The sequence below is a fragment of the Meleagris gallopavo genome, chromosome 3 (assembly GCF_905368555.1).
Source record: "Meleagris gallopavo chromosome 3, MGAL_WU_HG_1.1, whole genome shotgun sequence".
Lineage (NCBI taxonomy): Eukaryota > Metazoa > Chordata > Aves > Galliformes > Phasianidae > Meleagris > Meleagris gallopavo.
In genome coordinates this window covers 15,660,838-15,686,456 of record NC_139406.1, presented here as the reverse complement: position 1 = coordinate 15,686,456, position 25,619 = coordinate 15,660,838, and the positions used below count along the sequence as shown (strand labels likewise).

Genomic DNA, 25,619 nt, shown 5'->3' with positions numbered 1-25,619 from the left:
AACTCTTTAAGACAGTGACTTGGTCATTTTTCTCTAGCCATGTTTCCTTGCCTGCAGTAATTCCCTAGTGTCAGATATATGTAGTTTATGTTTGGAGAAGGACTTTTTTGTTGTTTTGCTTGTGTTTTTTTTTTTTGGGGGGGGGGAAGGGGGGGTGAGGGGTGGACACTGAAAATATCTGTCAGCCTCCTTTGATAAGCTGTGCTATAATTTGCAGGGGAAAAATGTGAGTAGTGTCATACGGTGTGTGAGCCCTCATTTTTCATTCCTGATGTTTGTGATTAAATTCAACATGTTTTTGGCTTCATCAGAGGTGGTGGAGCTATTCTTTATAATTAATTTGAGGACCATTTGGACAGTCTGACATACAAACATTTTATTGCTTATTAGCCTATATTTTTGCACTGTAGTCAAATTTGGCCATGGAGCTGGGGGCAGGTGGGGAGAATGCAGTCACCCAGAATTCTATCTGGAGTTTCAGAGTTTGTTCTTGAATTAAAAATCAGCTTCTGTTTTCTGTTCTCCAAGAAAAAATCATATTGCTTCTTGTTACCTACAGGTTGGGATTATTCTGGCCTGGTTTTCAGTTCAGGTGGTGGTCCAATATATTAACCAAGCCTGGTGAGATTATGATAATTGACTTTGGGCAAAAGTGAGTTATCCAACATGAAAAAACTTTGCACCATTTGATAGCTTGCATGCAATGTTCATCCTCTTTACATGGCCCACACTGCTCGATCAGGTGAGAAAAATATACAGATTCTTACCTGAAAACAGATCAATGACAAAGGTGCTTATAAGGTATAGCACCTTATAAGGCACCTTAGCAGCTTATAAGGTATAGCTATGCACTTTAGCTTAGTAGTAGAGCTCAAGGGAATCTTTTCTGCTTTTCTTTCAACTGAACTTTCCTATAAGGTTTCTAACTTCCAGTTATTTTAAAATATATGGTTACAGTCAATCCAGCATAACAAATTTATTTAATACAAATTTAGAAGGCATGACACTTTTTTTTTTTTTCCTGGTTAAACCAAAGACCATAATACAACAGTCCTATAAATTTAATTCAGTGTGTTGTATTGTTCATTCCTTTAAAAGAGACATAAAACTGCCTATGAGCCTTTCTCAGTTGTGTACCTATGTGATATAGTTGAGCCAGTTCATTTAGAATTCTATGGCGAAGTGGGCTTCTACTGTGCAGCACTGCCCACGTCTGAAATGGGCTCTATTGGTCTTGCCTGTCCCAAAATCAGTTCTGGTTACAGAATTCATAATTCTCTCTGTAAAAGGCATCAGGTAGCTGTTAAATGCTCTAGCTTCACGTAATTTGTCAGGATTGCAGTTTTTTCCTTAAATCACCAACTGATGCTTTAGGAATATAATATCTATCAAGTATCACAGTAATCCATTCAGAACGTCTTGAATGTAGCGGTGTAGAACAAAGACTGTGCTACATAGTCCAGTGTTAACTTACAGCACATATAACTTCAGGTATGATGAAACTGTGGGATGTTTGTGGTGCTGTAGTTTAGAGTTCACTTGTGCACAGATCAAGTAAATCTAGTAACAAAAATCAGAACGTGAACTACAATTTTTGGAAGCAATACATACATCACTGACAGGACAGTAAACACTTCATATTTTTAGCTGTTAGAAATGCAGCATGTTTGCCTTGCTACTGAAAGGCAAATGCTAGTGTTCCATGGTCTTTAAAATCTCCATTTAATTTTCTCCTGCATGAGGGAATATTTTTAACATAAGCTGTTCCTTTCTCAAAATGTTTGTATGTTTATATTTACATATGAAATAGCTCCTCTGCTCCCTAACATGGAATGGATTATTTTGGAGAAAATGAATGAAAATGTTGGATGGAGGGGATTTGAAGCAGATGCATATTTTTTCCTGGTAAGTAGAGCAAAGTAATTATCCTGTTTTATCGACCTATGTAGTCTTCCAGCCCTTTCCAGACTCTTTTAACTTGAACCAGGTTCTTGAGGAGGATGTGTCTTTGGAGAGAGCAAAAGAGCTTGTATCAAGATAAATAAGCAGTAACTTGAACTTTAATCTTAATCCCAATGCAAACAGCAATGGAACTGTGTTGATGTCAGATAATTCAGGTTATACATTTTCAAAAATGTGACTTATTTTAATACCTAAATTGTGACAACTGAGGCATACCAGAAAATATGGTAAAATGATTATATCACCCTATATATAATATGTTTATCAGAAACATTTCCAGGTTTGGGGGTACTAGAATTAAATGTTTCTCCAGAATAATTATCAGGGAAGCAATCGCTGTAAAACAAACAAACAAAACCCAAGCTAGTAAACTGTGAAAAAGACGTAAATTGAAGGCATGATGCAGTTTGTGGAGGAGGAGGATGCAGAGTAGTCCTCCTCCACAGTTTTTCCAATTCTTTTTTTTCCCTATGTTTTCTAGTATTATCAAAACAGAGAAGGTAGAGAATGGGCTTAACAGCAAAGAGGAAATGCTCTGCTATGAGGTCAGCTGGTAGGTCATACAAGCAGCCAGCAGGCAGTGTGAGACCTCTCAAAGAATTCATGTATGGCTAGAGATCTGAGTATAATGTCCTCGATTTGGCCTGAGACTGGGGACATGATACTCAGATTCTGGAAAGAAATAAACTACAGAAACTTAAAACTTTGTATCACTTCCATGCCATTAGGTAGGATTGTTGTGGTTTAACCTGGCAGCAGCTTGGTACCGTGCAGTATGGGAAGCTGAAATGCCTCTGTGCAGCACTGCTCAGCAACAACTTAAACATCAGTTTGTTATCAGTATTGTTTCTCTCCCAAAGACAAAACATAGCATTATACCAGACACTGAAGAAAATCAATTCTGTCCCAGCTGCAACCAGGATAAGGATCATATCAAATCTCTCCAGTGTCTTACTGGCTCAGTGCAAGTCTTTCCCTGAGGTCAAAAATACAGGCATTGCTGAGCTGCCATGAGTTGTGCTGTTTGTTTCTGAGCACGTATTTCACCACAGTAAGAATTCAGAATTGGCCTGTCTGCGATGCAGTGTCAGTGAAGAGTGCCATGATTCCTGTGCTAGAGTACAGCCTGTGATTTCCAAAAAACACCAAATACTATTGCAAGGGAAAAATATTCTTAATGATGAAGGAACTTCTATCCTACATTTGAGCCAGCAGTGCTGTATGCTTCTCAGTCACTAGGACTGTGATGTTTGCAGGAGGTAGATGTGGACATTAAGTACCTTATCCTTTACATGATGCTTAGATTGTATCATATAGTGTATGGGAGAGAATGGTCTGTGTAAACACTTAATCTAGAAACCAGTGTTTCCAAGGGCAGACCCCTGAATTGAGCATCTTTCCGCTTACTACTGTAAGGAACTGAAGGAGTAATACTATTCCACTGTCCCTTTCAATGAGCAAGCTGGGCTCAAGGAGAGCACAGAGTTCTGGTTTATTGCTGTTTTTTTCCCACGTCAGTGTAACTGACATTTTGAAGGAGCAGTTAAGCAGAACAGTTATCCTTCAGACAAAACCAAGTATGTCTCCTTTCTTTACAAATGAGAATGTCATCGAGTAGCCTTTTGTTTGAATTAAATATTTCATTTCAATAAAACAGAACAGCTAATAATGTATTTTATTTTCTGTTCCAGCTCAAAGATCTAAAGGTCCTTCAAAACTAAAATTGTTTTCAACCAAAAGAATTCATGGCAGAATTGAGTGAGAATGTTGTCTTCAATTTTTTTTTTCCATGCAAATAGCAAGAAACAGCTAGGACTGTTCTGATACCACCCTGTGATATCACTTAATCTTTTTATTTTTATTTTTTTATCTTTGTTCTTAAAAAAAAAAAAACAAACACCTCTTCTCAGCATGTTTGGCAAGAGAAGCACTCAGATCTTCGTGATGAAGAAGTTTGGAAAGCACAGCTCATCTGTGTCAAGGATGAAAGCGGGTTAGCACAAAAGCAAGCTGCTCCCACTTGAGCTGCCAGGGCCTGGCCTTCATTGATGGCTAAGGCATGGAGGGATTTGTGCAATATAGCAATGCCCTCTGCATGTGTAAAAGGTGACAATGTGTCCTCAAACATGAGAACCTTTTCCTCTTTATGGTCAAGGATATTAATAAGCAAATAAAAGCAATGGAGAATAATTCAGATAAATTTGTTTGTCTTACACAGACTCCCAGATGTTTGATGTGAGAAATGATAACCAGTTCTACACCTCAGTGCTGTCATCTAAGGCTTTGGGACTAACCAAAGCTCAGTCAAACATACAGTAGGAAGCCATGATGCAGATGTTGTATTGCTGATACAAATTAACGTTTAATGATATTCAGTGGCTATATGATAGTCTTGCTCAGTTATATCATAATAAATTACAGGTAACGTTACAAAATTGCTGCTGCCTTCTGAATTACTGAGAGAAATTGGTTAGTAAATTGCTGTGTACCATACTTTTAGCTAATCATCATTAATTGTGTATGTATATATATGCACATACATGCGCAGGGCTTTTTTATCAAAACTCAATATGAATCTATCTGAGGAAAACCTGTTAGCTTCCTATATGGCATAGTACAGTGTGACTCAACTGAATGTACTACGAAAGTTGGATAGCTTCTGAAGGTCACTATGCCTATCAGGAATGCTTTGTTGCACTTAACAATCTCTAATGTAGTATGTCTTTGGTTCACAGTTTCGTAGTGGGAATCTCCCTTTATAAAATGAACTTTGGCTGTCTTGAATCAAGATCGCTATCCAAAAAAAATAGGTTTTACGTGGGTCTTACAATATCCAGTTAAGATTAAATAAATAATAAAGTGACTGTTTCACCTGGGGAAAAATGGGGGAAAAGGCTTTGAACACTTCTAGAACAGATTCCCCAGTCACATTGTTTGCTGTAGGAGACTATGATCTTTCATGTGAGTCAAGGTGAAAGAAAATATTTTGGATTAAAAGGTTTTGGTGTTCTTCCCATCTTCTTCCGTGAAAAGAGTAATAGACTGCTCAGCGATTTCAGGAGATGAGAAGAAGAAAACATATGAGAAAAGAGATTTCTCTTTTCTTGCTCCAGCCTTTCCAAGGCTCTGATAATTTTCCAACTTCTCCTACCTGCAACACATTGATTTTGAGAGATGGAAGAAGCCCAAGAATTTGAGATGGGATCAGAGGCCGTTGATCATATCACAGGCCTCCTCCATGCTGTGCAGATGGCAGTGAAAGTCTTGTCTCTGCTTCCCCAGCCACCTCAGCCCAAGCAATGGGATCTGGGTACCCTGGAGCAGATGGTGAGAAATGGCCTCTTGGATGGCTGTGGCTGGAATCTGTCATCTGAACATCTGTCCAAGCATACACTATCATTTTCATTTGCTGTACTGTTTGGAAGGCTTAGAAGTAGGTACCTAGAGGTAGAATCTGATACTTGATCTTTGGTATATTTAAAGAGTAATCAGAAGAATAAATCACAGTTCTATTCCCTGTTCTTTATCTTTCATATCAACATTTGATAGAAAGCAAAAATTATTCCATCTGATTTTGAGACAGGAATATTGAAAATCAAAAGACAGGTTGTTGCTTTCACTTATTTTTAATGTTAATGTTGAGTTGACTCTGGCAGTACTATCTGAGATCTGGCAGTGTTAACTCACATCAAATTGTCATTGATAATAATTCTAAAAGACAAGGCAGGATATATGTACGTATATATACATTCCCCCAGGAAATAATAAAATAGCTGAATATCTATTTTTGAAGGCACTGCGTACTATCTGCTAATTCATGTCAAATTCTGGCCTAAGTTTTAGCCATTTTTCTCCAAATAGAAGAAAATATGAAATGCTTCACTTTAATAGTTTAGTGCTTTTTTTTTTTTTTTTTTTTTTTTTTTTTAAACTATTTTGACTCTGGCTTACAGCTGAACTATTTAAAAAAATGGCTTAAAATTATTATGTTACTTGATGCTTAAATATTTCATTTCAGGTAGATCTGAAAAGAAGACTTCTGTTGTTATTATTCAATAGTTTTTTCCATTACTGAAGCACCTTTGTATGTGTTTGTGGAAGAGCCAAGAAAGCTCAGAATAAGCTTTTCGGTTACATTACCACCACAGCAGGAATAGGATCTACATTTGCAAAAATACTTAATGACTTATGTTTGTTTTTTTTTTAATAGCTTCTGTAAAAATAACAACAAAATAATAATAATAATGGAAGTTTTCTGGTGGATAATACTTGAGTTGTGTCCTATGGATGCTACTTTGGAGATAAATTGCCATGTATTTTTGTTTTGATTCTGTTTTGAAAGACAGCACTTTTTTTCCAGTCCACTCTGAAGTGAAATTGGAATAGCAGAGATGGAAGAGTTGGAATAATACAGAAAAAATTACTTAATAATTATAGAGGTAAGTTCTGCTATAGATGCATGGAAAGCAGAATGCTTTGAAGATCTTTTGCACTCGTGTATAATCTTGTACCAATTTCGTGGTTACAGCAAATGTGGTCAGTTCTACTGTTGGCACCACAGTAGATGGAGCCTTCAGTCCCTTTCTGGCATTGCTAATGTGTGAGAAGCAAAGTTTAGTGCTCAGCCTAGCATGAAGTCAGAGCAAAATCAGTTCTTCAGTATTCTTTCGAGATTTCTACTAGTTTGTATAGTTGGCTTCATCTTCTGCTGTAAAGCTTAAGTACCTCCAGTGTTCTTTCCTGTACCAGAACCATCATAGAGTTGAGGAGCTTTCCTCTTCAGCTCTTGTCAAATGAGTAGAGAGAGACATGCTCCTGGGAACCTCCTTGAGATCAATTTCAAAAACACAAAATACTCAAAAAGCGCATAAAATAGATGTATGTCTTTTATGGATTCTTAGGCACACAAGAAGTATTATTTTATTAGGAAATACCTAAAAAGGTGATGCCTTTGAGCCTGGTTCCAAATTTCAGAAAATTTCCCCAAAAGGAGAAATTAGTTCTGCAAAGTAATACAAGCCAGTCTTGTATTTACACTTAGAGATTTAAAATTGAAAAACAGAATTATTACTGAGTTTATGTGGTACAGTATTTGATTTTTGGCTTCTTCCAACAAATTGAAGCTTTTTTTTTCTAAGCTGTTGCAAATATTTGGAAGTAAACTGCACGAGAAGATTTAAAAGGGATCTATCACATCCAAGGGTTTTTAATTGCTGTTTTCTCTTTGTGTGATTCAAAACAGCAGACTATTTACTCCTCTTACCTCCTTACTGAAATAAATACAAAAGCTGCTGCTCTTTTGATAGTGAAGCTTGCTTACTATGTTAAAGTCTGACAGGCACAATATACACTAGTAAAAATTAAATAATCCCTTGAGCTGCTAGGTACCTTAGTACAATTTTAAAGTTGAGTTTGTCTGAGGGTATTTTTAAGGGTGAGGTCAACACACAGCAGAAAGGTGTAAATTTAGAGCATGTTAGTTACTTTTAAGTATTTTCTTATGCAAATAATTCTTGCAGTACTCAAAATGGAGTAGCTTTCAAAATGCAGCAAATTTCTCATGCAGATGCTTGAAGCCTACACAGGGTACATGACTACCATTGTTTTGATCAATTATCAGTTGGGATTTTGAACTTTAAATATTTATTTTCAACATTAATATGCATAAGGCACTCAACATATCTATGAGAAGCTGTTAAGAGACATAAACTGGTTTGTTTATTTAGTGGTTAGATTTATTAAGGTAGGTACTGTTGTTTTTAGCCATAGGAGCAATAGGAAAGCTGATACTTTAAAGCTAAAATTAAATGTCTGAAAAACTGATATGAGAAAGTGATCATTTCTAACATCACATTATTTTTATTCATGCTTGTTTCTTAATTTTTGTCGTTTTAAGCCAGAGAGATTCTCTCATTGTTTCATTAAGTTTTGTTTCTCTTCAGTTGATGGAGGTGTGGCTTTGAACAAGAAGAGATTTTAGTCTTATTTTTTTTTCTTTAAAGCTCCAGTTGGAAAGAGAGAAAGAAAGAAAATGACTATTCCTAGTTATTTGCACATATATGATTACAAAATTATATATATAATTATATATAAAGTACACATTGTTTTACTAGGGTCTTCTATGGTCTTGTAAGAAGATGTGCACAGGCTATTTGTTCCAGAAAGAACATACATATGTATATGTTGGCTATAAATACCAATACGTCATCCAAATGCCTCATTATATACATTTTTATATCCAAAATAGTGAACAGCAGGACCAGGGAGATGATTCCGTATGATCTTGAGCTCTAGTGAGGCCACAGCTCAAGTACTGTGTTCAGTTTGGGGCCCTGCGCTAAACAGAGGGCAGTAATGCCCTGAGAGGTTTTCAGAGAAGGGTAACAAAACTGATGGAGGATTTGGAGCACAAGTCTTATGAGGAACAGCAGAGGGAATTGGGATTGATCAATCTGGAGAAGAGGAGGCTCAAGGGAGACTTTCAAGTTCTCTACAACTGTCTAAAAGGAGGTTGTGGTGATATAGGGGTTAGTCTCCCCTCCTGGGTGAGACCTCCTCCTCATCCAGCTATAGGATGAGAAAGAATGGCCTGAAGTTGCACCAAGGGAGGTTCAGGTTGGATAGTAGGAAAATTTTCTTCTCCAAAAAAGTGATGGGGCATTGGAACAGGCTGCACAGGGACATGGACTCACTGTCCGTTGGAGGTGTTCAAGAAATGTATAGGTTTGGCACTGAGTAACAAGGTTGAGTAAGAAATATTGGTGAAGGTGGGTGGCTGTATTAAATGATCAAGAGATCTTTTCCAACCTTAATGACTCTATCATTCTATGGTGAGGGGGAAAAGGAGGAACTGCAGATAGTAGTGAAGCTGAAAAATACTGCTATCCCAGATCTGCGAATGAAGGTGATGCCCAACAACTGCTGTATTATCTTGCTGTGACTTTTGCATTAGAATAGTGTCCTTCACTTTAATTGACTTAGTGCTGATTAATACGCTGTCTGTGACAGGCATGTGAACTTTGTTGGTTAATCCTCTTTAAAACCTGTATTGCCATTGCTTTGTAGCACCTTTATAAGTTCATGTGAGTGATGCTGAGTTCTCTCAGCTTCTATTTTTCTCAGCTTTATGTCAGCAATAGTACACATTTCTAGTTGTATAGCCTTGTTTTCCAAACATTTCCAGCTTCTAAAGTTTAAAATGTGTCCCTTTCCCTGAGAAGGTATTGCTGGTTTTCCTTTTCCAAATCATTCTGTCTCTGTATGGAATTTATATTTTATTTAGAATGCAGTAGCCACTCTTTTCAAATTAGATAAATACATGTCAGATATTAAGCAGTGTACACTTACAAAGAGGCTGACATAGTAAATGTAAGATGTAAAATGTGCACGCTTGCTTTTTTGTACTTAATCACAATGACAACTGTTGTGACAAAGTACATTTTTTAAAAAATGTAGTTCTGATCTAATCTTCCTTTTTCTACACTGAAGAGACAAGCAATCATGTTGTATTGTGATACATAGTAAGATCAAGCTACTTTGAAATTTCCCATTTTTTGATTTATATTTCATGAAAACAAGTTGGATATGTAGAAGAAACAAGAAATTCTTCAAGCAAGGAATAAGGCCAACTTCTAAAACCCTAAAATCTAACAGTACTGTATTAGCAAATGAAGTAGACTTGTATTAATCACTAAATGGGAAATTATATTATCTATTTAAAGGCAAAAACAAAGTGGATATACATCACTGGCAATCTAGGGTAGCTAGATTCCTTATAATTTTTGTGCTGTTTCAATTACAGAAGCAATGATTATTGAAGAAATGATATTATTTCAGAACAGCTATGGCTGGCATATTCTAGGCTGGCATATTCTGCACAACTCAGACCAGTGTAACCTATAATTTACTATCAACATGTTTATCTCTGTGTAACATACAGTGAATGTTTTTTACTGCTCTAGCCACTCTTCTAAATGTGATGATATTCAAGAGAGAACAGTGGGCTTTGAGAGTCTTATCAACAGATTCATTGAACTTGCTTTGTACCTTTACTGGGATTCAGGAGAACTTGGACCTTGTATTTAATAAAAGGTAAATATGAATTAATTGAATATCATTCTAATCTCTGCACTCTACATATCATCTTCTTACTTCTCACATACTCAGTAATCTTTGTCGGGAGTACAACTTGTATAACTAACTGTATTACTTTCTTATTTCTTGTTTAATTGAAGCAGGAATTTTCCAGTTAACATCAGCCATATTGTACCAGCGAGAAGACTCCTGCTGCTAGCATGTATTTCCTGAAGAAACAAAATATTGTTAACCCTTCCTTTTTTTCAGCTAACATCCTTAGAATTGCAACTATGGCTAGCAAACCAGACTAGAATATTAATTGCTTTTAGTGGGAGAAGAGAGTTCATTGAGTGCAGCTTAGGAATTAATCTGATAAGGCTGGAATTAGAACCTCTTGTAGTTATCTGTCAAAGAATTATAAAACCAAATAATTTGTTAGTGTTTACTTATTTGGAAAGGACTGAATTGACAAGCAAACTTAAAAATATGGTCTTGTTTTCATTGGTGTTCTGAATGATTTGTTTTTAGAATGCTGGCATTGAATAAATGATGAAGTTTCAGACTGCTTTCTGTGTGGCATTGTGCTCTTGGGCCTACAGCCTCATGGCAGGTAACAACAGAACAGCTAAACATCTGCTTTAATATTCTTCTATGTAAGGATTACTGTACTCAGTATTTTCCAGGATGAAGTTCTAATAGAAGAAAAAATCTGTAGAAAACAAGCACAATGATGGTAACAGGTAGTACTGATCTGTTGTAATTATTATGTTTGGTCAGTACGTAAGTTTTCTAGATACAGAATAGAATTCCTGGAAAATGCATGTTAATCAGAGTGTGAATCATGTAGATACTACTCAACATATGATCAAGTCTCTGAGTTCAGACTGAAGAGCAGAAGTTTTTTTTATATGATTTGGGCTTTCCTAAGCATGGAAAGAAACTGCTTTACTTTTTGAAGCCTGAGCTAAGCTAATGTGTGCCTCTGGTACATCACAGCAGATTGAAAAGGAAGGCCAAATGGACAAGAATGGAATAAATTACTTTATCAGGTAATGTTTCTAACGTTATTCTGTCAATCTGGAGGATGCTAAGGAAGTTAGTGGTAATTCTAAAGAGAATGACCTCTTTTTGCATGAATGTAACCAGTCTTCAAATGTAAACATTTGAGTTAAATATGAAGAGCAACAGTGTCAGAAGCAGGATAGGCAAATCCAAAACAATTTAAATAAAAAACTCCTACACTTATATTCTAAATAAAATGATGAAACAGCCTTTAAAGTTTTTATGACAGTGGAGAGATTTGCTTTAATACCACAGATGTAGCACAAATCTGAGTATGTGTTATATCAACATTTAACAAAATTGTGACGTGTTGATACAACTAGTCTTCTGTAAGTTGTTCTGCGTTGCTGCCCAAGGCACCTAGGCATTACCATGCTGAGACTGTGGCACTCCATCACTCCCAGAACAGTCACAATGATGCCTGAATGAGCTATATCCTCCTGCAGTGGTTTGCAAATGCAGGATGAAGGCGATCTATGGTGCTTTGGTAGAGTCAGGAAGGAATGGAGGGATTTTTATTGCTTCTACATTGATGGGATCAGGAGGAGTCTGTCTGTAAGACTTGGCAGGGAAGTAGAGGTGGTACTGGAGAAAGTGATCTCTTACTGCAGCAGGTGGGATAGCATCCCTATTTCTGTGGTGCCTCATTCATTTAGCCAATATGAAAACTTCTTATTGGGATTTGGAACGAATAAGAAACCTTAATCTGACTCGTCATAGGACTGTAATATTGAAATATTACTACTGAAAACATTAGTCACATCAAATATTTATCAGATAATCCTCAGAATGAAGCACTTGCATTAATCCTTTATCAAATGATTTCAAATCCAGGGGCTTGTTGTCTTCCTGTGTCATGATTATTCCACCCTTTTCTCCCACTTCCTTCAAACAGAAGTCTTTCTGGCTTCAGTAAAAACCACATGACATTGGTAACTACAGTCAAAGTAATGCACCGATCTTCTCCCAACAAATCTTTTCTTCAATTGGACACTTTCCTATGAAATATTCTGATCTGGGTTGAAATCTATGCTAGATTGTATTGTAAAGCTAGATACAGAACAGAGGGAGAAGGAAACTTTTGTTGTTTTTTTGTTGTTATTGTTGTTTTTGGGGGAAAAGGCATTAAACATACTTATTATGATTCTTTATTAAGACTGCTCCCATGATCAAACCACAGATAATAGAAGAACGGTTGGCAACAGCTAGCTACTGGCCCCAAGATCATAAAACTGATTTTTTCAGAGTGGTTTTCTCTAAACCAGCAATGAGAAAAACAGATTATTACTTCTTCCTTGAAGAAACTGAGATGTTTGGCAAGATGTCCAGTAATTAATCTCTTGATATTGAAGCATCTAAATATAGAAGATTCCTATCTTAGCTGATGTTAGCTGCATCACTCATTTTAAGATTAGAAGTTGCCATTGGTATATGCTGGAAGAAGCACTGAGATTTTCAGAGCATTTGTTTATGTGTGAAATTCTATACTACTTTGCAAAGCCCAAAACTTGTTGCATGTTGCCTCCTCTACTGAATTTTCCCATTTTAGAAGAGAACTTCTATCAATTCAAAAGAAGTTTAAAGCCTACCCAGTAGTGTGTTCCTGCAGCCCAGAAGGCCGACAATATCCTGGATTGCATCAGAAGAGGGGTGACCAGCAAGGAGAAGGAGGTAATTGTCTCCCCTTCCTCTACCCTCTTGAGGTCCCATCTGGTGTACTGTGTCCAAGCCTGTGGCCCCCAGCATAGGAAGGATGCAGAGCTGTTGGAATGGGTCCAGAGGAGGGGCCACAAATATGACCAGAGGGCTGGAGCACCTCTCAACAAGCTTGTTCAGTATAGAGAAAGGAAGTCTCTGGGGTGACCTCATTGTGACCTTTCAGTACCTGAAGGGAGCTTATAAACAGGAGGGGAACAGACTTTTTACACAGTCTGAAAGTGATAGGATAAATGGGAATGGTTTTAAACTTAAAGAGGGGAAATTCAGGTTAGATGTTAGGAAGAAATTTTTCACTCAGAAAGTGGTGAGGCACCGGCACAGGATGCCCAGAGAAGCTGTGGATGTCTCATCAAGTCCAGGTTGGGTGGGGCACTGGGCAGCCTGAGCTGGTGGGAGGCAGCCCTGCACAGGGCAGGAGGTTGGAACTGAGTGGACTTTTAAGGTCCCTTCCAAACTAAGTCATTCTATGATTCTCCTTGGGACAGAGATTTAGATTCTTGTTTTATTTGGGTCCAGTAACTGGAACAGAGCATTCCCTCTCCTGTCAGCAAAGTAGGTAGAACAAAGTCATAGCCCGAGAGGTCTTGACTTGCAGCTTTCTTTTTTATGGTCAAGAGGAAGCTTTGAAGCTCTGCTTGGCAGTCTGATTGTTTTAGTGCTCGTGGTTGCTTCCTGCTACACTGCATCACATCTTTGTGAGAAATGTTGTTGCATCTCCTTAGTAGTTTTAGTATTTCTGCTGTGTTTTGTGATATATTCATATGATCTCATTTGCATTTTATGTCTGCAGTACTGACTGAGTTCTGTAGCTTGTTGTATATCTGTTTTCCTGCATGAAAAGTCTTCAGACATCCCTCCACAGTTATTCAATTTGTTGTTCATTTTCCAGTAGGTCTCTGCTTTGTCTATTACGGAGATGAGCAAAAGCATGCTATTTTAAAGCTCCTAAGGGAGATGGGACTTATTCCACTCCGATTATGGATATTACCATTATCTTTATGTAGCATTAGAAAGGCCAAAGGTGGTTGCAAGTCCCATTTTCTATATTTCTTTTCAAGACAGATGTGGGCCACCTGGGGGCAACTCAGTGAAGACAAGAGGAAAAAATAAATTTATCTTGCAATTTATAACTGAATATTTCTCCTCAAGCTTGTATATTTCACTGTTTTATGCTCATTAGAGAAGAATACTATAGAGCATTCTGTGTTTTTCCAGTGTTGCCTCTCCAAAGAGATGCAAATTGTTATTTTTCATGAAATCTGATAGATAAGTATTGCAGTACAGTGCCTTCTACTGTACAGAGATGTGACTATTGGATTGCTGCTTTGAATCTCCTAATATTAAAGTTATTAAAAAATACTATTATTTCTCTTTCAAACTTGTTTCCATTCTCTTAAGCAGTGGTATGTGTATGATCCTATAGAGTGCAGACAATGTTTTAATTACAAAATGTTCTGTAAACAATCAATAAAACTGAATGTTAACATGATGGTAACAATTACAACCTGTAATAACCTACCCCATCCCCTGAGCACTGTTGTAACTTTTCTTCAAATTGGTTTTCTAGGCTCACTTTAATTTATTTCATTAATGCAGTTTTGACTGCATCCCTTGAGACATGATACCAGCACGATGTGGGTCTCACCCAGAAGGTGCTATTTTTCTTTTAGCTTCTTGAGATTGGCGACTTCTGGTGCTACCCCTACCTTCTTTTTACTTATCTATTTATTTGCGCTTTAACATAACAGCAAGAGAACAAATTCAATTTACTGAAATAAAAGTGCAAAACAAAGCTAATTTAAGTTAGATTCTTTAATAAGAGATGCCTGAAAGCTCAAGGAGACAGATCACTCAAGAACTGGAAAAATATTATGGCATCTCTTCACAAAGAGAGGCAAAGGGTTCTTTAGGGGTCACTTCAATTTCTACAGGACAGTTTGCTCATTAATTTGTATATTCAGGAAGCAAAGAAAATTTTCGTTTGTGTGATGTGGGTTAGCAATGGTAATGAAAGATCACTGAAGTTATTTTAAAACTGCTGACTCTCTTAAAAACGTGTAATGATTTGTGAAAAGTGTAGCAAAGGGTAATAGTACTAAGCAAAGTCTTTTAGTACCCTTTCATCTGTCATTCTTAGGTTATTCAAACTGCAGTAGTGAAGAGTAAAACGAAAAGAAGAGAAGCTTTATAGCCTCATGGCAACTTTTAATACTGTGTATAGAGAGAATTGTACAGTCTTTTAATGTTTCTCATATCTTGACCCAGCTTCATCTCTGTCAGGATGCTATCAGCTTTCTTTCTCTTTCAGTATTTCCTCTTCAGTAGTAGCATCTGCCCCTCTGCATCACTATTTCCTTCCCTCTTTGCCTCCTGTTTCTGTCTTTTCCTTCCCAACTTCTCCATCTGATACTCCTGGCCAACACAAGTGTTTGTGCATCAGTTGAACCCTAGTGCCACTTTCTGTGTTCTCAGTGGAGGCAGACCCCAACTGCCCAATAACGCTTCTGAGTGGAGAAAGATCCTCTTATCTCACTGCTTTGAAAAGTCCATCTCCTTTTAGGCACCATCATGGTCTAGAGGGAGACTGCCATATTAAAGAGTGTTTATTTTACCATGCGCATTTGTATTCTGTCCTTGAAAAGCTGTTTAATGTTTTTAAGCCCTCCCCATACTCTGAGGTTATTCTGAGCAGCATTAGTTATCATTGTTTGGCACTCCAGAATATGCAAGACAAAATTTACTATTCAAAAAACTACCCAATGTGTGCTGTCATCACCATAGCAGATTTTATTACTGTACATTACTAAGATGTGAAAAGCTGGCAAACTGCTACTTTATTCCTTGACTTAGCATCCAAGTAGATTTCATTTGTTCCCAAATACCAATTGGAAAACAATAAGTGGATCCCACTTAATCTCTGACTCTAAGTAGGCTCATTAATTTCAGCGGGGTAGGACTAAGAAATGTCCTGTTCAAAAGAGTGATACATGCTGTTTAAAAACCAGTGAAAGATTTTGTCTACTCATTGAGAGTCTTAACATAATTATTCTTCTTTTGGTCCATTTATGTGAATTGTTGCAATGCTTCTTAGAGGATCACTAACTCAGCTCTCCTGTAATTCAGTAATTCAGTGCATTGGATCTAATTATTTTTTTTTCCAAAACCCTGTATTGTCAGTAATATCTAAAGTTTAAGCTATGATTTTCTGCTTAGTTAAATTAGTCTAACAATAAAAATGGGAACATGTAATTTAATACTCATTTCAAGTTGAAAAAAAAAGAAAAAAGTAATTTGAGCAGAATACAGAATGCATGCTATACCTCAGATGAATAGAAACATTTGTTTTCAGTCACTGAAAGCAGTCATAAAACTAGATTGAAGCTCAGACTTCAAAAGTAAATGACAGTTTTAGATACTTTTGATTTGGGATATCTTTGAAGCCTAATTCTCAGCACATTCGGAAAAGAAATGAGTTTTAAAACATCAACTTTGATACTCTTTATGTGGAAGTGTCTTGCATTATTAATGATTCAGGAAATGTATGCTTACATTATCAAGGGACAAGTTTTCTAGCAATTAACTGCCAAGAGAATTCCTGCTTGTTCTTGTGGGCAGTGCCAAGGGATGTGAAGATAGCAGGCTACAAGCAGGTGTGGGGAAGTAGGGTATTTTGGCTGTCAAACGTAAGTCATCCTGGTTCCCAAAATGACATTGTCATGATGTAAAGCTGACTAGAAGCAATTTTAACTAAGCAATAAACTCTTTCTTTTACTGGAGTGGCCAACAGGCAGTCATTCCTCAGTCCTTGATCACATGCAGGCTCTCATCTCTTGTCTTTCACAGCAGTTTCTGCTGAGTTGCAGGGAGAGAGCTTGCAATTATGGAAACTTTGTGTTTTCTTCCTCAGAAACATAGAAAATAAGATTAGAAAGATCAGTCAGCTCTATGTCCTTTCATTCAATTGTCTTATGGCAATTGTTCCCTTGTAACCATTGAGCTCTCTAGGTTTCACCTGCCTCAAGCTTATGCTCTTATAGCTGACAAACAGGAAATCCCTGGGACTTTATTAGAAACTACGTTTGTATATCTTGGCTTTCAGAATTGCTTTTTCAGAAGAACTTTTCCCTGTTTCAGAATTTCTGGAAAACTAATTAGAAGTTTATTACATCTTTTCTCTGCTGAGATTCTTGTAAGTACCTTCTAATGTTTCTGGAGTAAACGTGTACCTGACTATTAATTACAGGCTTCCTGGCATTTAGGGATCTTTCTGGAAATGGAGCGTAGGAATTGTAGTTGCTGAAGCAATTCTGAAAATCCCACCTATTGTTTCTAATGATTACTTTATTTTTTTAAAGAAAGATAGTAAGCATGACTTGAAGTTTTAATATAGGAATACAATTTTCTCTGCTGTTGTAAAGTAGTTAAGGAACAATTTCCAGTGAGTGGTTTAATTTTGCTGGCTTGTTCATCAGTAACGACTCTATGCTTTAGCACTGTTGATCTAACCATCTGATAGTAATTAAATTACTCTACATAGCAGTCTCTAAGATGTTACAGTACTACTCTCAGAGGCTGAAACAAGGCAGTTCTGGAATAAAATTATAACTGTGACATAAAACATTAATGGAGATAGAGAACTTTTCTCTGGTGTTTCTCATATGTCTCCAGAAAGGCCTTGTATTACCAAACAAAATGAAGCTGTTAGTGAGTTTGTTTAACTTTCAATGAGTCTGTTTTAGTAGATGTGTTGTTTAAATAATAATAAAAAGCAGTGTAATTAGCTTCCATAGCTGTAAATGTCTTCTACTTTATTTAATCCTTGCTAGAATTATCTTGAAAAGAAAAGGGACAGCTCTATGAACTCCCTAGTCTATTGCTGCATGTGCAGATATTATTTTACTCTCGTCATTTAGCAGCTGTTTCTTCTGTCAGACTCCCAGCTCATTGAGGGCATGACTAAGCCATTAATTAGGTCCTTCCCTGTCCCATTGCTGCACATTATGTGGAGCTGCAGTAGCCAACTTCTGCATGCAGGGAGACGAAGGACCTCTTTGGCCTTCACTGCAGTCAGAAAGGATGATAGCAGTGACTGATGGCTCTCATGCTACATAGGTGACTCACTTGTCATTGCATTGCATAAGCGTAGCTAGGCATGACATTAAACTTAACTTCGTTTATTTGTTTCTGTGCGAGCCCAGAGATTTCAGGGACTTTTTTAGGTGGTAAGAAGTGTGGGATGCAAGAATATTAACAGCCTTCAGTGGATCAAGAAATGAAGTCTGGATCTTCCTGACCTCCAGCTCGGTGCAACAGGCACCAAAGCTCCATATACCTGCAGGGTCCCATAATTCTGGCATTGCTACATTGCAGAAGCATCCCATGGTGATCGCTGATGAGGACAACCTATGTTCATACTGGAGAACATACAAGATCACAGTCCTGCAAAATGCTTCATTTTCTATGCAAGGTGCTTAAAGCTGTTGACTCCTACAGCCAATTTTAAGTCTGATCTTTATGTCTGTCTGTAGCTAATGAGATATTCTCAAATGCTTCACAGAATGAGCTCAGTCAGCACATAAAGGTTAGCCAGATAAAGATGGGCTATTGCATAAGAAGTCAGACTTAGAAGAAGGTTAACAGAATTATTTAAAAGTCACCTAAATTAAGTGAGACATAGTGATGGCTACAGTGTAGTTATATTTATGCACATCTAAAATTTTGCAATACACATATGACTCATATGGAGACAGTGATTTCAGTTATAATCAAATTGAATTTCACAGAACCTCATTTAACCCGAGTCTGGATAAAACTGATGGAAAACATCAGGACAGTGTCATTGTGTCTCCATCTTCCCTTGCCTTCTGCATGAGCAGGTTGGGTGCTGAGGACTTCACCTCTGTCAGACAATACTGTCAACAGTGTTTGCCCTTTGGCTCCATGGGAATGCACTTCAGTACTCCTATTAGCAGATATTAGAACGACAGTTCTTCCCACAGAAAGCTAAGAAGATCTTGTATTGTTTCCCTTTCTTCTGTGTGTAAAGAACAGTTGATATAAATGTATATTCATTTATATATGTACGCATGAAATCTTTGCATGTGTGTGTGAATATAAGGAACAAGGAGCACTTATTAACAAAACTGGGGATTTTTTTTTTTCCCCAAAGTTTTACATAATTAATCTCCACGAAGAGCTTTGGATTTTCTTTGCTTTGTTTTAGTGCATTAAAATAACCTACGTTTTGGGTGGACTGGAGGATAAAATGAGAAAGCAATGACGGTTATGTTAATATGCACACATCTCTGATCTACACTCATTTGTTTTCCACCTAGCTCCTTTTTTGTCATTGTTGTTGTTGTTGTTGTTGTGAATGTGATAGATGCAGAAAACTTCCTGGTAGCTTAAACATATGGCAACCAAGTAATTTTGGAAAGGTACTCATGACAAGTTCTCTCTCCTGTATCATATATTAGCCAACGCCCAGTACATTGTCTAGGAAAGCTCCCATGCCCATGACAGTCATAGAACATAGGTGGCTGAAAAGATTCACAGTGTACTCAGGGCCAAGATGCTCATTTCTGTACTACATTGGTATTATAGTCTATGCAAAACAATCTATTTATTTTAGTATCTGTATTTTATTTCTGTAACTCCACCTAAATTTATTCCTGTGTTTGTTTGTGTTTTTTTTTTTTTAAATGCTAATTCACCGGTAAATCAGACTGAAGAATTTTAAGCGTCTTCCCTGACCGTGTATCATTTGGGATGATTTCCTGGAGACAGAAAGGGGCTGGCAGAGCACATAGCGCTGCCTTTACTTAAGGGAAGGCTCGGAACAGAAATGCTCCGAAGACTGGGTGCTGCGCTTCTTGCAAGCTTCCGCATGGGGGCACAGACGGTTCACTCTTGCAAACTTCTCCGACGGGCTGCGGAAGAAAACCTGCTAAGTTTAGTTCTGACAACTCCTATGAAGTAGCCATGGGACTGGAAGGTGTGCAGGGGGCATGCCTGTTGAATCCCTGCTTGTGCTTTCTGGATACTCCAACTTCTACTTGCAGATTCAGCATACAGATGCTAACTTTCTTGAGGAAAACTGGGTTTCAAAAAGTGTTGTTAGTATTGGTTTCTGTATAGATGAGTTTTTGCATCTCCTTGTTAAAGTGGTTGGTTGTGATTTAATCTGGCAGGTGGCTGAGCAGCACACAGTTGTTTGCTCACTCTCCAACTCCCAGTGGATGGAGGAGATAATTGGAGGGGGGGGAGGAGAGGAAGCAAAGTAGAACTCATGGCTGGAGATGAAACTATTTACTAAGGTAGAGAAAAGGAGAAGGATAATTGTTATTATGATATATATATATGTGTGTGTATATACATATGTATGTATATAAAACGCTATATGACACCAGACACTGAACAAAACATAGAGCAGATAGAGAATATCCTTATTCTTGTTTCATCAGCTGTAAAATGTTCATGAGCCTAATAATGTGAAATATTGATGGCTAAGGGGTCATTTTTCCTTCTGGAAGAGGCCTCTAAGGGCTAAGAACTTAAAAGTGTTTCTTAACTGCTAACATACAAATAGTTGGATCAATCAAACTGCTCTGATTTTGAAATATTTTTCTGTTACTTTTTTTTTTTCCTCCCCAATATGAATGCACTGAAACATCTATAGATAAGAAGACAGGAAAATAAAAAAATTCCTTTTGAAACTGAGATATAGTGACACACTATATATTTTTCTTTAAAAAAATAAACACAACTGTTTAATCTAGAAAGTCATTAAATGTCATCTTTTTCCCATTACTAATTCTGACAGTTCTATTTAAAATGTTTTGTTTTCTGATCAGCTCTTCTTAACTGACAATGAGTCAATTCAAGATTCCCTTGTATTTCTGATCCTCACAGAACCTTAACAAGAACAGATGTTTCTGGCACCTGTCTATGTGTGGGATGTGTTGCACCTCCAAAGCATGCTGTTCTGCCCAACACCTTGGCACCCAGAAGGAATTACGATTTACCTGGACATGTATGCCAAGCTTCATTTTTTGTCTGGTGAACTGATGAATTACGGCATGTATCCTCTTTATAGAGACACGATGGTGCTTGATAATGGGAAGGAAGTCCCTGGATTTCCTCACTTTGCCCACCATGATGCACAATAAAAATTACACCCCTTGAACTTTCATGGACATAAGTTTGCCTCCAGAAATCAGAGTGAAAGAACCCTTGGAAATGATTTGCCTCTGGCTGCACAGCCCCAAGGAGCGGATCTGCTCCCATCGCAGGCTGGCTGAGCTCTCATCCCACATGTTGGATATTCCCCTGGGATGCACTCAGAAAATCTGAAGAATTCAAAGAAAGTAATCCATAAACTGTGAGCAGTGTGAAGAGGTTTGCCCACTAAGCTTGGAGCAAGTCTCTACCATCAAGATAACCTGTTCAGCCTCCTCTGGTTCCTGAAGAGCCACTTTGTGGAAAAGTGCTGCCAGCGTTACTGTTTTCCTGCTGAGACTGATAGAGTTGGAGACAGCATCTGTGAAATGAAATTACAGCTCTTGATGCTTTCTACTTCATCTTGAGGAAATTTCAAGAGATACTGTGTAACCACTCTCAGTAATTTTTAATCCACTTGCTACTGTGGAAATTAATTAAGAGATTATGAAAACAACAGTGCTTAGGGGTGTTGGCTTGAGTCATGCTTCCAGCGTGAGTTCATGGTAGACTACCGAACAAAACCAATGAGATCCACTGTGCCTTCTGAAACAAACAACTCAGTATTAAACAGTTGGAAGGTTTTTATAAAAGAACAATAAGTGTATAACGATGGTCTCCTGAGTTTCCACAGTGACTAGGTGAGAAAAACTGTTTTGAGAAATCTCACTTGCTTTACACAGCTTTAACTGTTGTGTATCAGTTTACTTGATGTGAACGAGTTTACTTGATGGAAGCATGGAAATGATCAAATACAGGGTACTTAGTACACAGATAGATAATGTCACACTGTACTCAGGCTTTATAGCGTATGCTGAAACATAGGCAGTCACTTGACAGGAGAAGAAACAGCAAATATTAAAGAGCACCTACCACAAACTTTGAATTTTTAATTCAGGATAAGTGTAAAGACAAAAATCAAGTCTCTAAGCACAGGTTTAAATCCAACCTCACTGGCTAATGCAGAGGAGAGAACCGTTTTATAACTTGTGCAATGCAGCTGTTCACAAAACCTCATTCACCTATTGGGAGTGCTTTGGGGGAAATGATCAGTTACCAAGTAGCAAGGATTGAAATGTTCATTTCAAAGTAGATATTTCTGCTCATGCAAGGAAAATGGTTTTTTTGTGTGTGTGTTTTGTTTGTGTGTGTGTGTGTGTTTGTTTGTTTTGTTTTTTGAGACTACTGAGTTCTCTAAAAATGAAAAAAAACTGTTCATTAAATCAGTTAAAATTTGACCTTTAGTTTCAGTGAAAAAGAGAGTTGAAAAACATTTGGAAAATGCAGATTTTTGAATGTTAAATTAAGAGCTTGAAGTTCACACACAGCTAAATTTAACACAGAAATTAAAAGCAGAAGAGATATTGAAATGTTGCATTCAACTTAACACGATAATATGAAGACTAAAATCAGGAAAAATTAAATCTTTTTTGAAGGAGAGGAGTATCCTCAGTATATTGCTGAGAATTCCTTTCTCTTTCAGCAACTGAATTAAAACTCACCAATGGCCACTAGGAAGCCAATCAGCCTGATACCGTGGTTCTGTTTAGAGGGGAAAAAATGGAAAAAAAACGTTTAAAACTTCAGTGTAGAGAGGTGTCAGAAAAGAAAAGGATTAAAGAGAAATAGGTAATGGATTCACTTTCAATTTATTTTGTGGCCAATATTATTGGCACATCTCTGTCAGTGTTTCTGAAATGGCAGTATAGTATAGGCATTGTTCTGTGCACAGTGACAGAGTAAGTGAAGAAAAAAACAAGACAGAGCACAATGCAAATTCAAAATGACCTTGTTCTGTGTAAGGGATGGCACTTTGAGCACATGGTTATTGCCACATTGACTGCTTGGTTATTGCTGCTGCCTAGGTGCAGGCTTATCCAAGTGCATCCACATTTCAAATATCTGGTTTGAAGGGATGTCAAAGTTTAATAGCAGCTGCCACTTTCTGTGTGCTTTTATGTGCTTTGAAAGACAGGTTCATCCAGGATCACCTAGGATCCTCCAGTTTTTGCTGCAGGTATTTATATGTAATCAAACTGCTTATTTTTCATGAAAGGTAATTTTAGGACATAAATATAGGATACCTATTAAAAAAAAAAAAAAAACAGAAGAAGAAGAAGAAAAAGAACTATGTTACTGTTCATCTGTAAGCCTAAGCATTTTGAGAATTGTCAAAACTTTATGTATCAAGTTGAAAAGAATTAGTAGATATTGTGTAAAACATCAAGTTTCTGATTATTTTGAATTTCAAAGTAGAAAAAGAGAAGTAAAACTATTTCTACTATACATGTTTATAATGGTCTGTAGTCTTTTACACTCGCCCCTATCCTCATAGAATGCTACATAGCATTTTGGAAAATTAGGACTGATTTCTGCAGTGGATCTGTACTCCAAACGAATGGAAATTTCAGTCATTTCACTCAGTGACTGGTTTCACAGCATGACTGTAATAACAATGCCAGGTATTTCATGAAATACCTGAATAATGTAGGCATTTCACTTTAGGCCCAGATAGAGCAGTCAAACGATGCAGCAGAATACCTATCGTGTCAGTCATTGTGCTGAGTGACTGAAACTCAATAATTTCACAGAACAACAGGTTACACATGACAAGATGCATATTTATCTTCACACCTTTGTAATTTGCAAAGGTGGATCCACCATAGTTCGTGCTTGCTTATGCCTAACCTGCTGAGCTCTGCCCCAGTTTTCCAGTCCCACTGTCAGCCTCATGAATTTGGTGAGCACTCGTGGGGACAGGACAGTGGCTCCAGCAGCATCCAGTCCTGACAAGTCACATGGTGAGGTTCTGCTCAGCTGTGCTGGAAGTGAGGGGATATGAGCAAAGCAAAGGGGACCACAGCATTCATGTGCTGCCAGGAATCTTCTTAATTGCTTCCACCTGAAGAAGAACTTCACACGTCTGAGAAACAGTGCTCGGTCTGGCTGAAACATGCAGGGCTGAGTGGACCTATATGGCTTGGCCACCTATCTGAACAAAAAGTGGCCCAGATCTGCTGGGTTCTTGCATAAGATAACATGCGCACCTCTAGTCCATGTCTGCTTGCAGCATAAATGCTGTACCTGCTCTTATGACAAACGTGTAGTGGAAATAATATCTGAGACAGAAGGGAATACTTGCAAACAACAAATGTTGCTTTTCTCTGATGGCTTCAGTGTTTTGTTTGCTCGTTTCAGAGAGAAATAGCCAATAGAAGCCATTTACCACTTTATTATTTTCCACCATCTCTTAATTATATGAAAACATCAGAACTTAATTTAATCTTTAATTAGCATAATCCAAATACAAAGTTCAGCCTCATCAAGAACACAAAAGTATTGATTACCTGTCCTTTCCACCACAGAGCCAAAAATCACTTCCGTGCTGTGCTTATTAATATATGCTCATAGCAGTGGCATTGAAATCTATCACTGCGATCAACCTTTATTTTCAGTCAGTCAATGGCCATTGACCCATGCAGATAAATTACCGTAGTGAATTTTGCAGCTGCTTGCTCAGACTCTTATATCAATAGTTGACCTACCGAATGCTTATTCTTAGTTTTCTCCTCTTCTTCCTACCAACAAAGCTCAAACTATGCAGAGATTCAAACAAATATATTAAGATGCAGGTTGCAGATTGTTTTCCTGTTCTCTGCAAAGACATGTGGTTCCTTTCTTATTTTTACCTGCTGGTGTCAGTAGAACACCCATTTTGCCAACCTGAGAGTGGAATAGTATTTTAAATAAAGGGAACTTCAGAAAAGGAACGTGTTGTCCTGTTGGCTCCAAAAGATATTTCTCAAATTTAGTAGATAAAAATAAAGTCTTCCTAAGTGATTGTTAGACTGTAACCTACATGACAAGATTTTGGTCTTGATTTGAATTAAAAAATCCCAATGTTTGGCTAGATAATATTAGATTTTCTCTGTTGTGCCTGGAGACCTCCTGCAAGTATAGGGTCTGACTCTGGACTTTATCATGGATTTTGAGACTTCAGAAGCAAAATCTTATTCTGACTTATCATTTAAATAACTTTCAACTTGGAAAATGAAATAATTTCTTAGGTTGGCTTCAGATTTCCCTCTTTGCTATACAAAAGTGAATAAACTGACAAGAAAGAAATGCATGGCAAAAAAAAATAAGTCAACTTATTTCTGTCTTTTATATTTTTGATTCAAAAAGGACGTGATTTTTATGGATCTTCAAAACTGTTTTCTGTTCTTGTGTTAAGAAGCAAAGAGAAGTTCTAGTAAGCAGATGGCCTGGTACTTATTGTACAGAGCAACACGAAAGTTAAGGGATGTAATCTCAGTGCAAGTCTTGTGCCACTGAACTGGAAAATCTTTGAGATTTAGTTTTAGCCTATTCACCCTAAAGTTATTGTTTAAGGCAGAATGTGAGTTCAATAGAGAAGCATCATGCTTGTTGTATCTGATGAAATTACTGTTAAATGACATAATTCAATAGAGGGTTTTCTGAGGTTGTTTTTTTTTTTTTTTTCTATTTCCATTTGAAGAAAAAAAAAAAGCTAAAGAGATATATATATATATATTTTTTTTTTGACAGAGCTGTAAGGCAGA

General features: G+C 37.3%; 1 long non-coding RNA gene across 2 annotated transcripts; it reads left to right on the top strand.

Moving 5' to 3' along the window:
* Positions 1-1,713: 1,713 nt before the first annotated feature.
* On the top strand, positions 1,714-23,686 carry LOC116216431 (uncharacterized). 2 transcript variants are annotated; one of them, XR_004159153.2, is made up of 6 exons: positions 1,714-1,905; positions 3,654-6,401; positions 9,924-10,053; positions 10,567-10,648; positions 12,650-12,771; positions 19,544-23,686. It is a non-coding gene; the product is annotated as an uncharacterized LOC116216431 (long non-coding RNA). The 2 variants fall into 2 exon arrangements; XR_014882334.1 differs by having other exon boundaries at positions 20,731-23,685.
* The last annotated feature ends 1,933 nt before the right edge of the window (positions 23,687-25,619 follow it).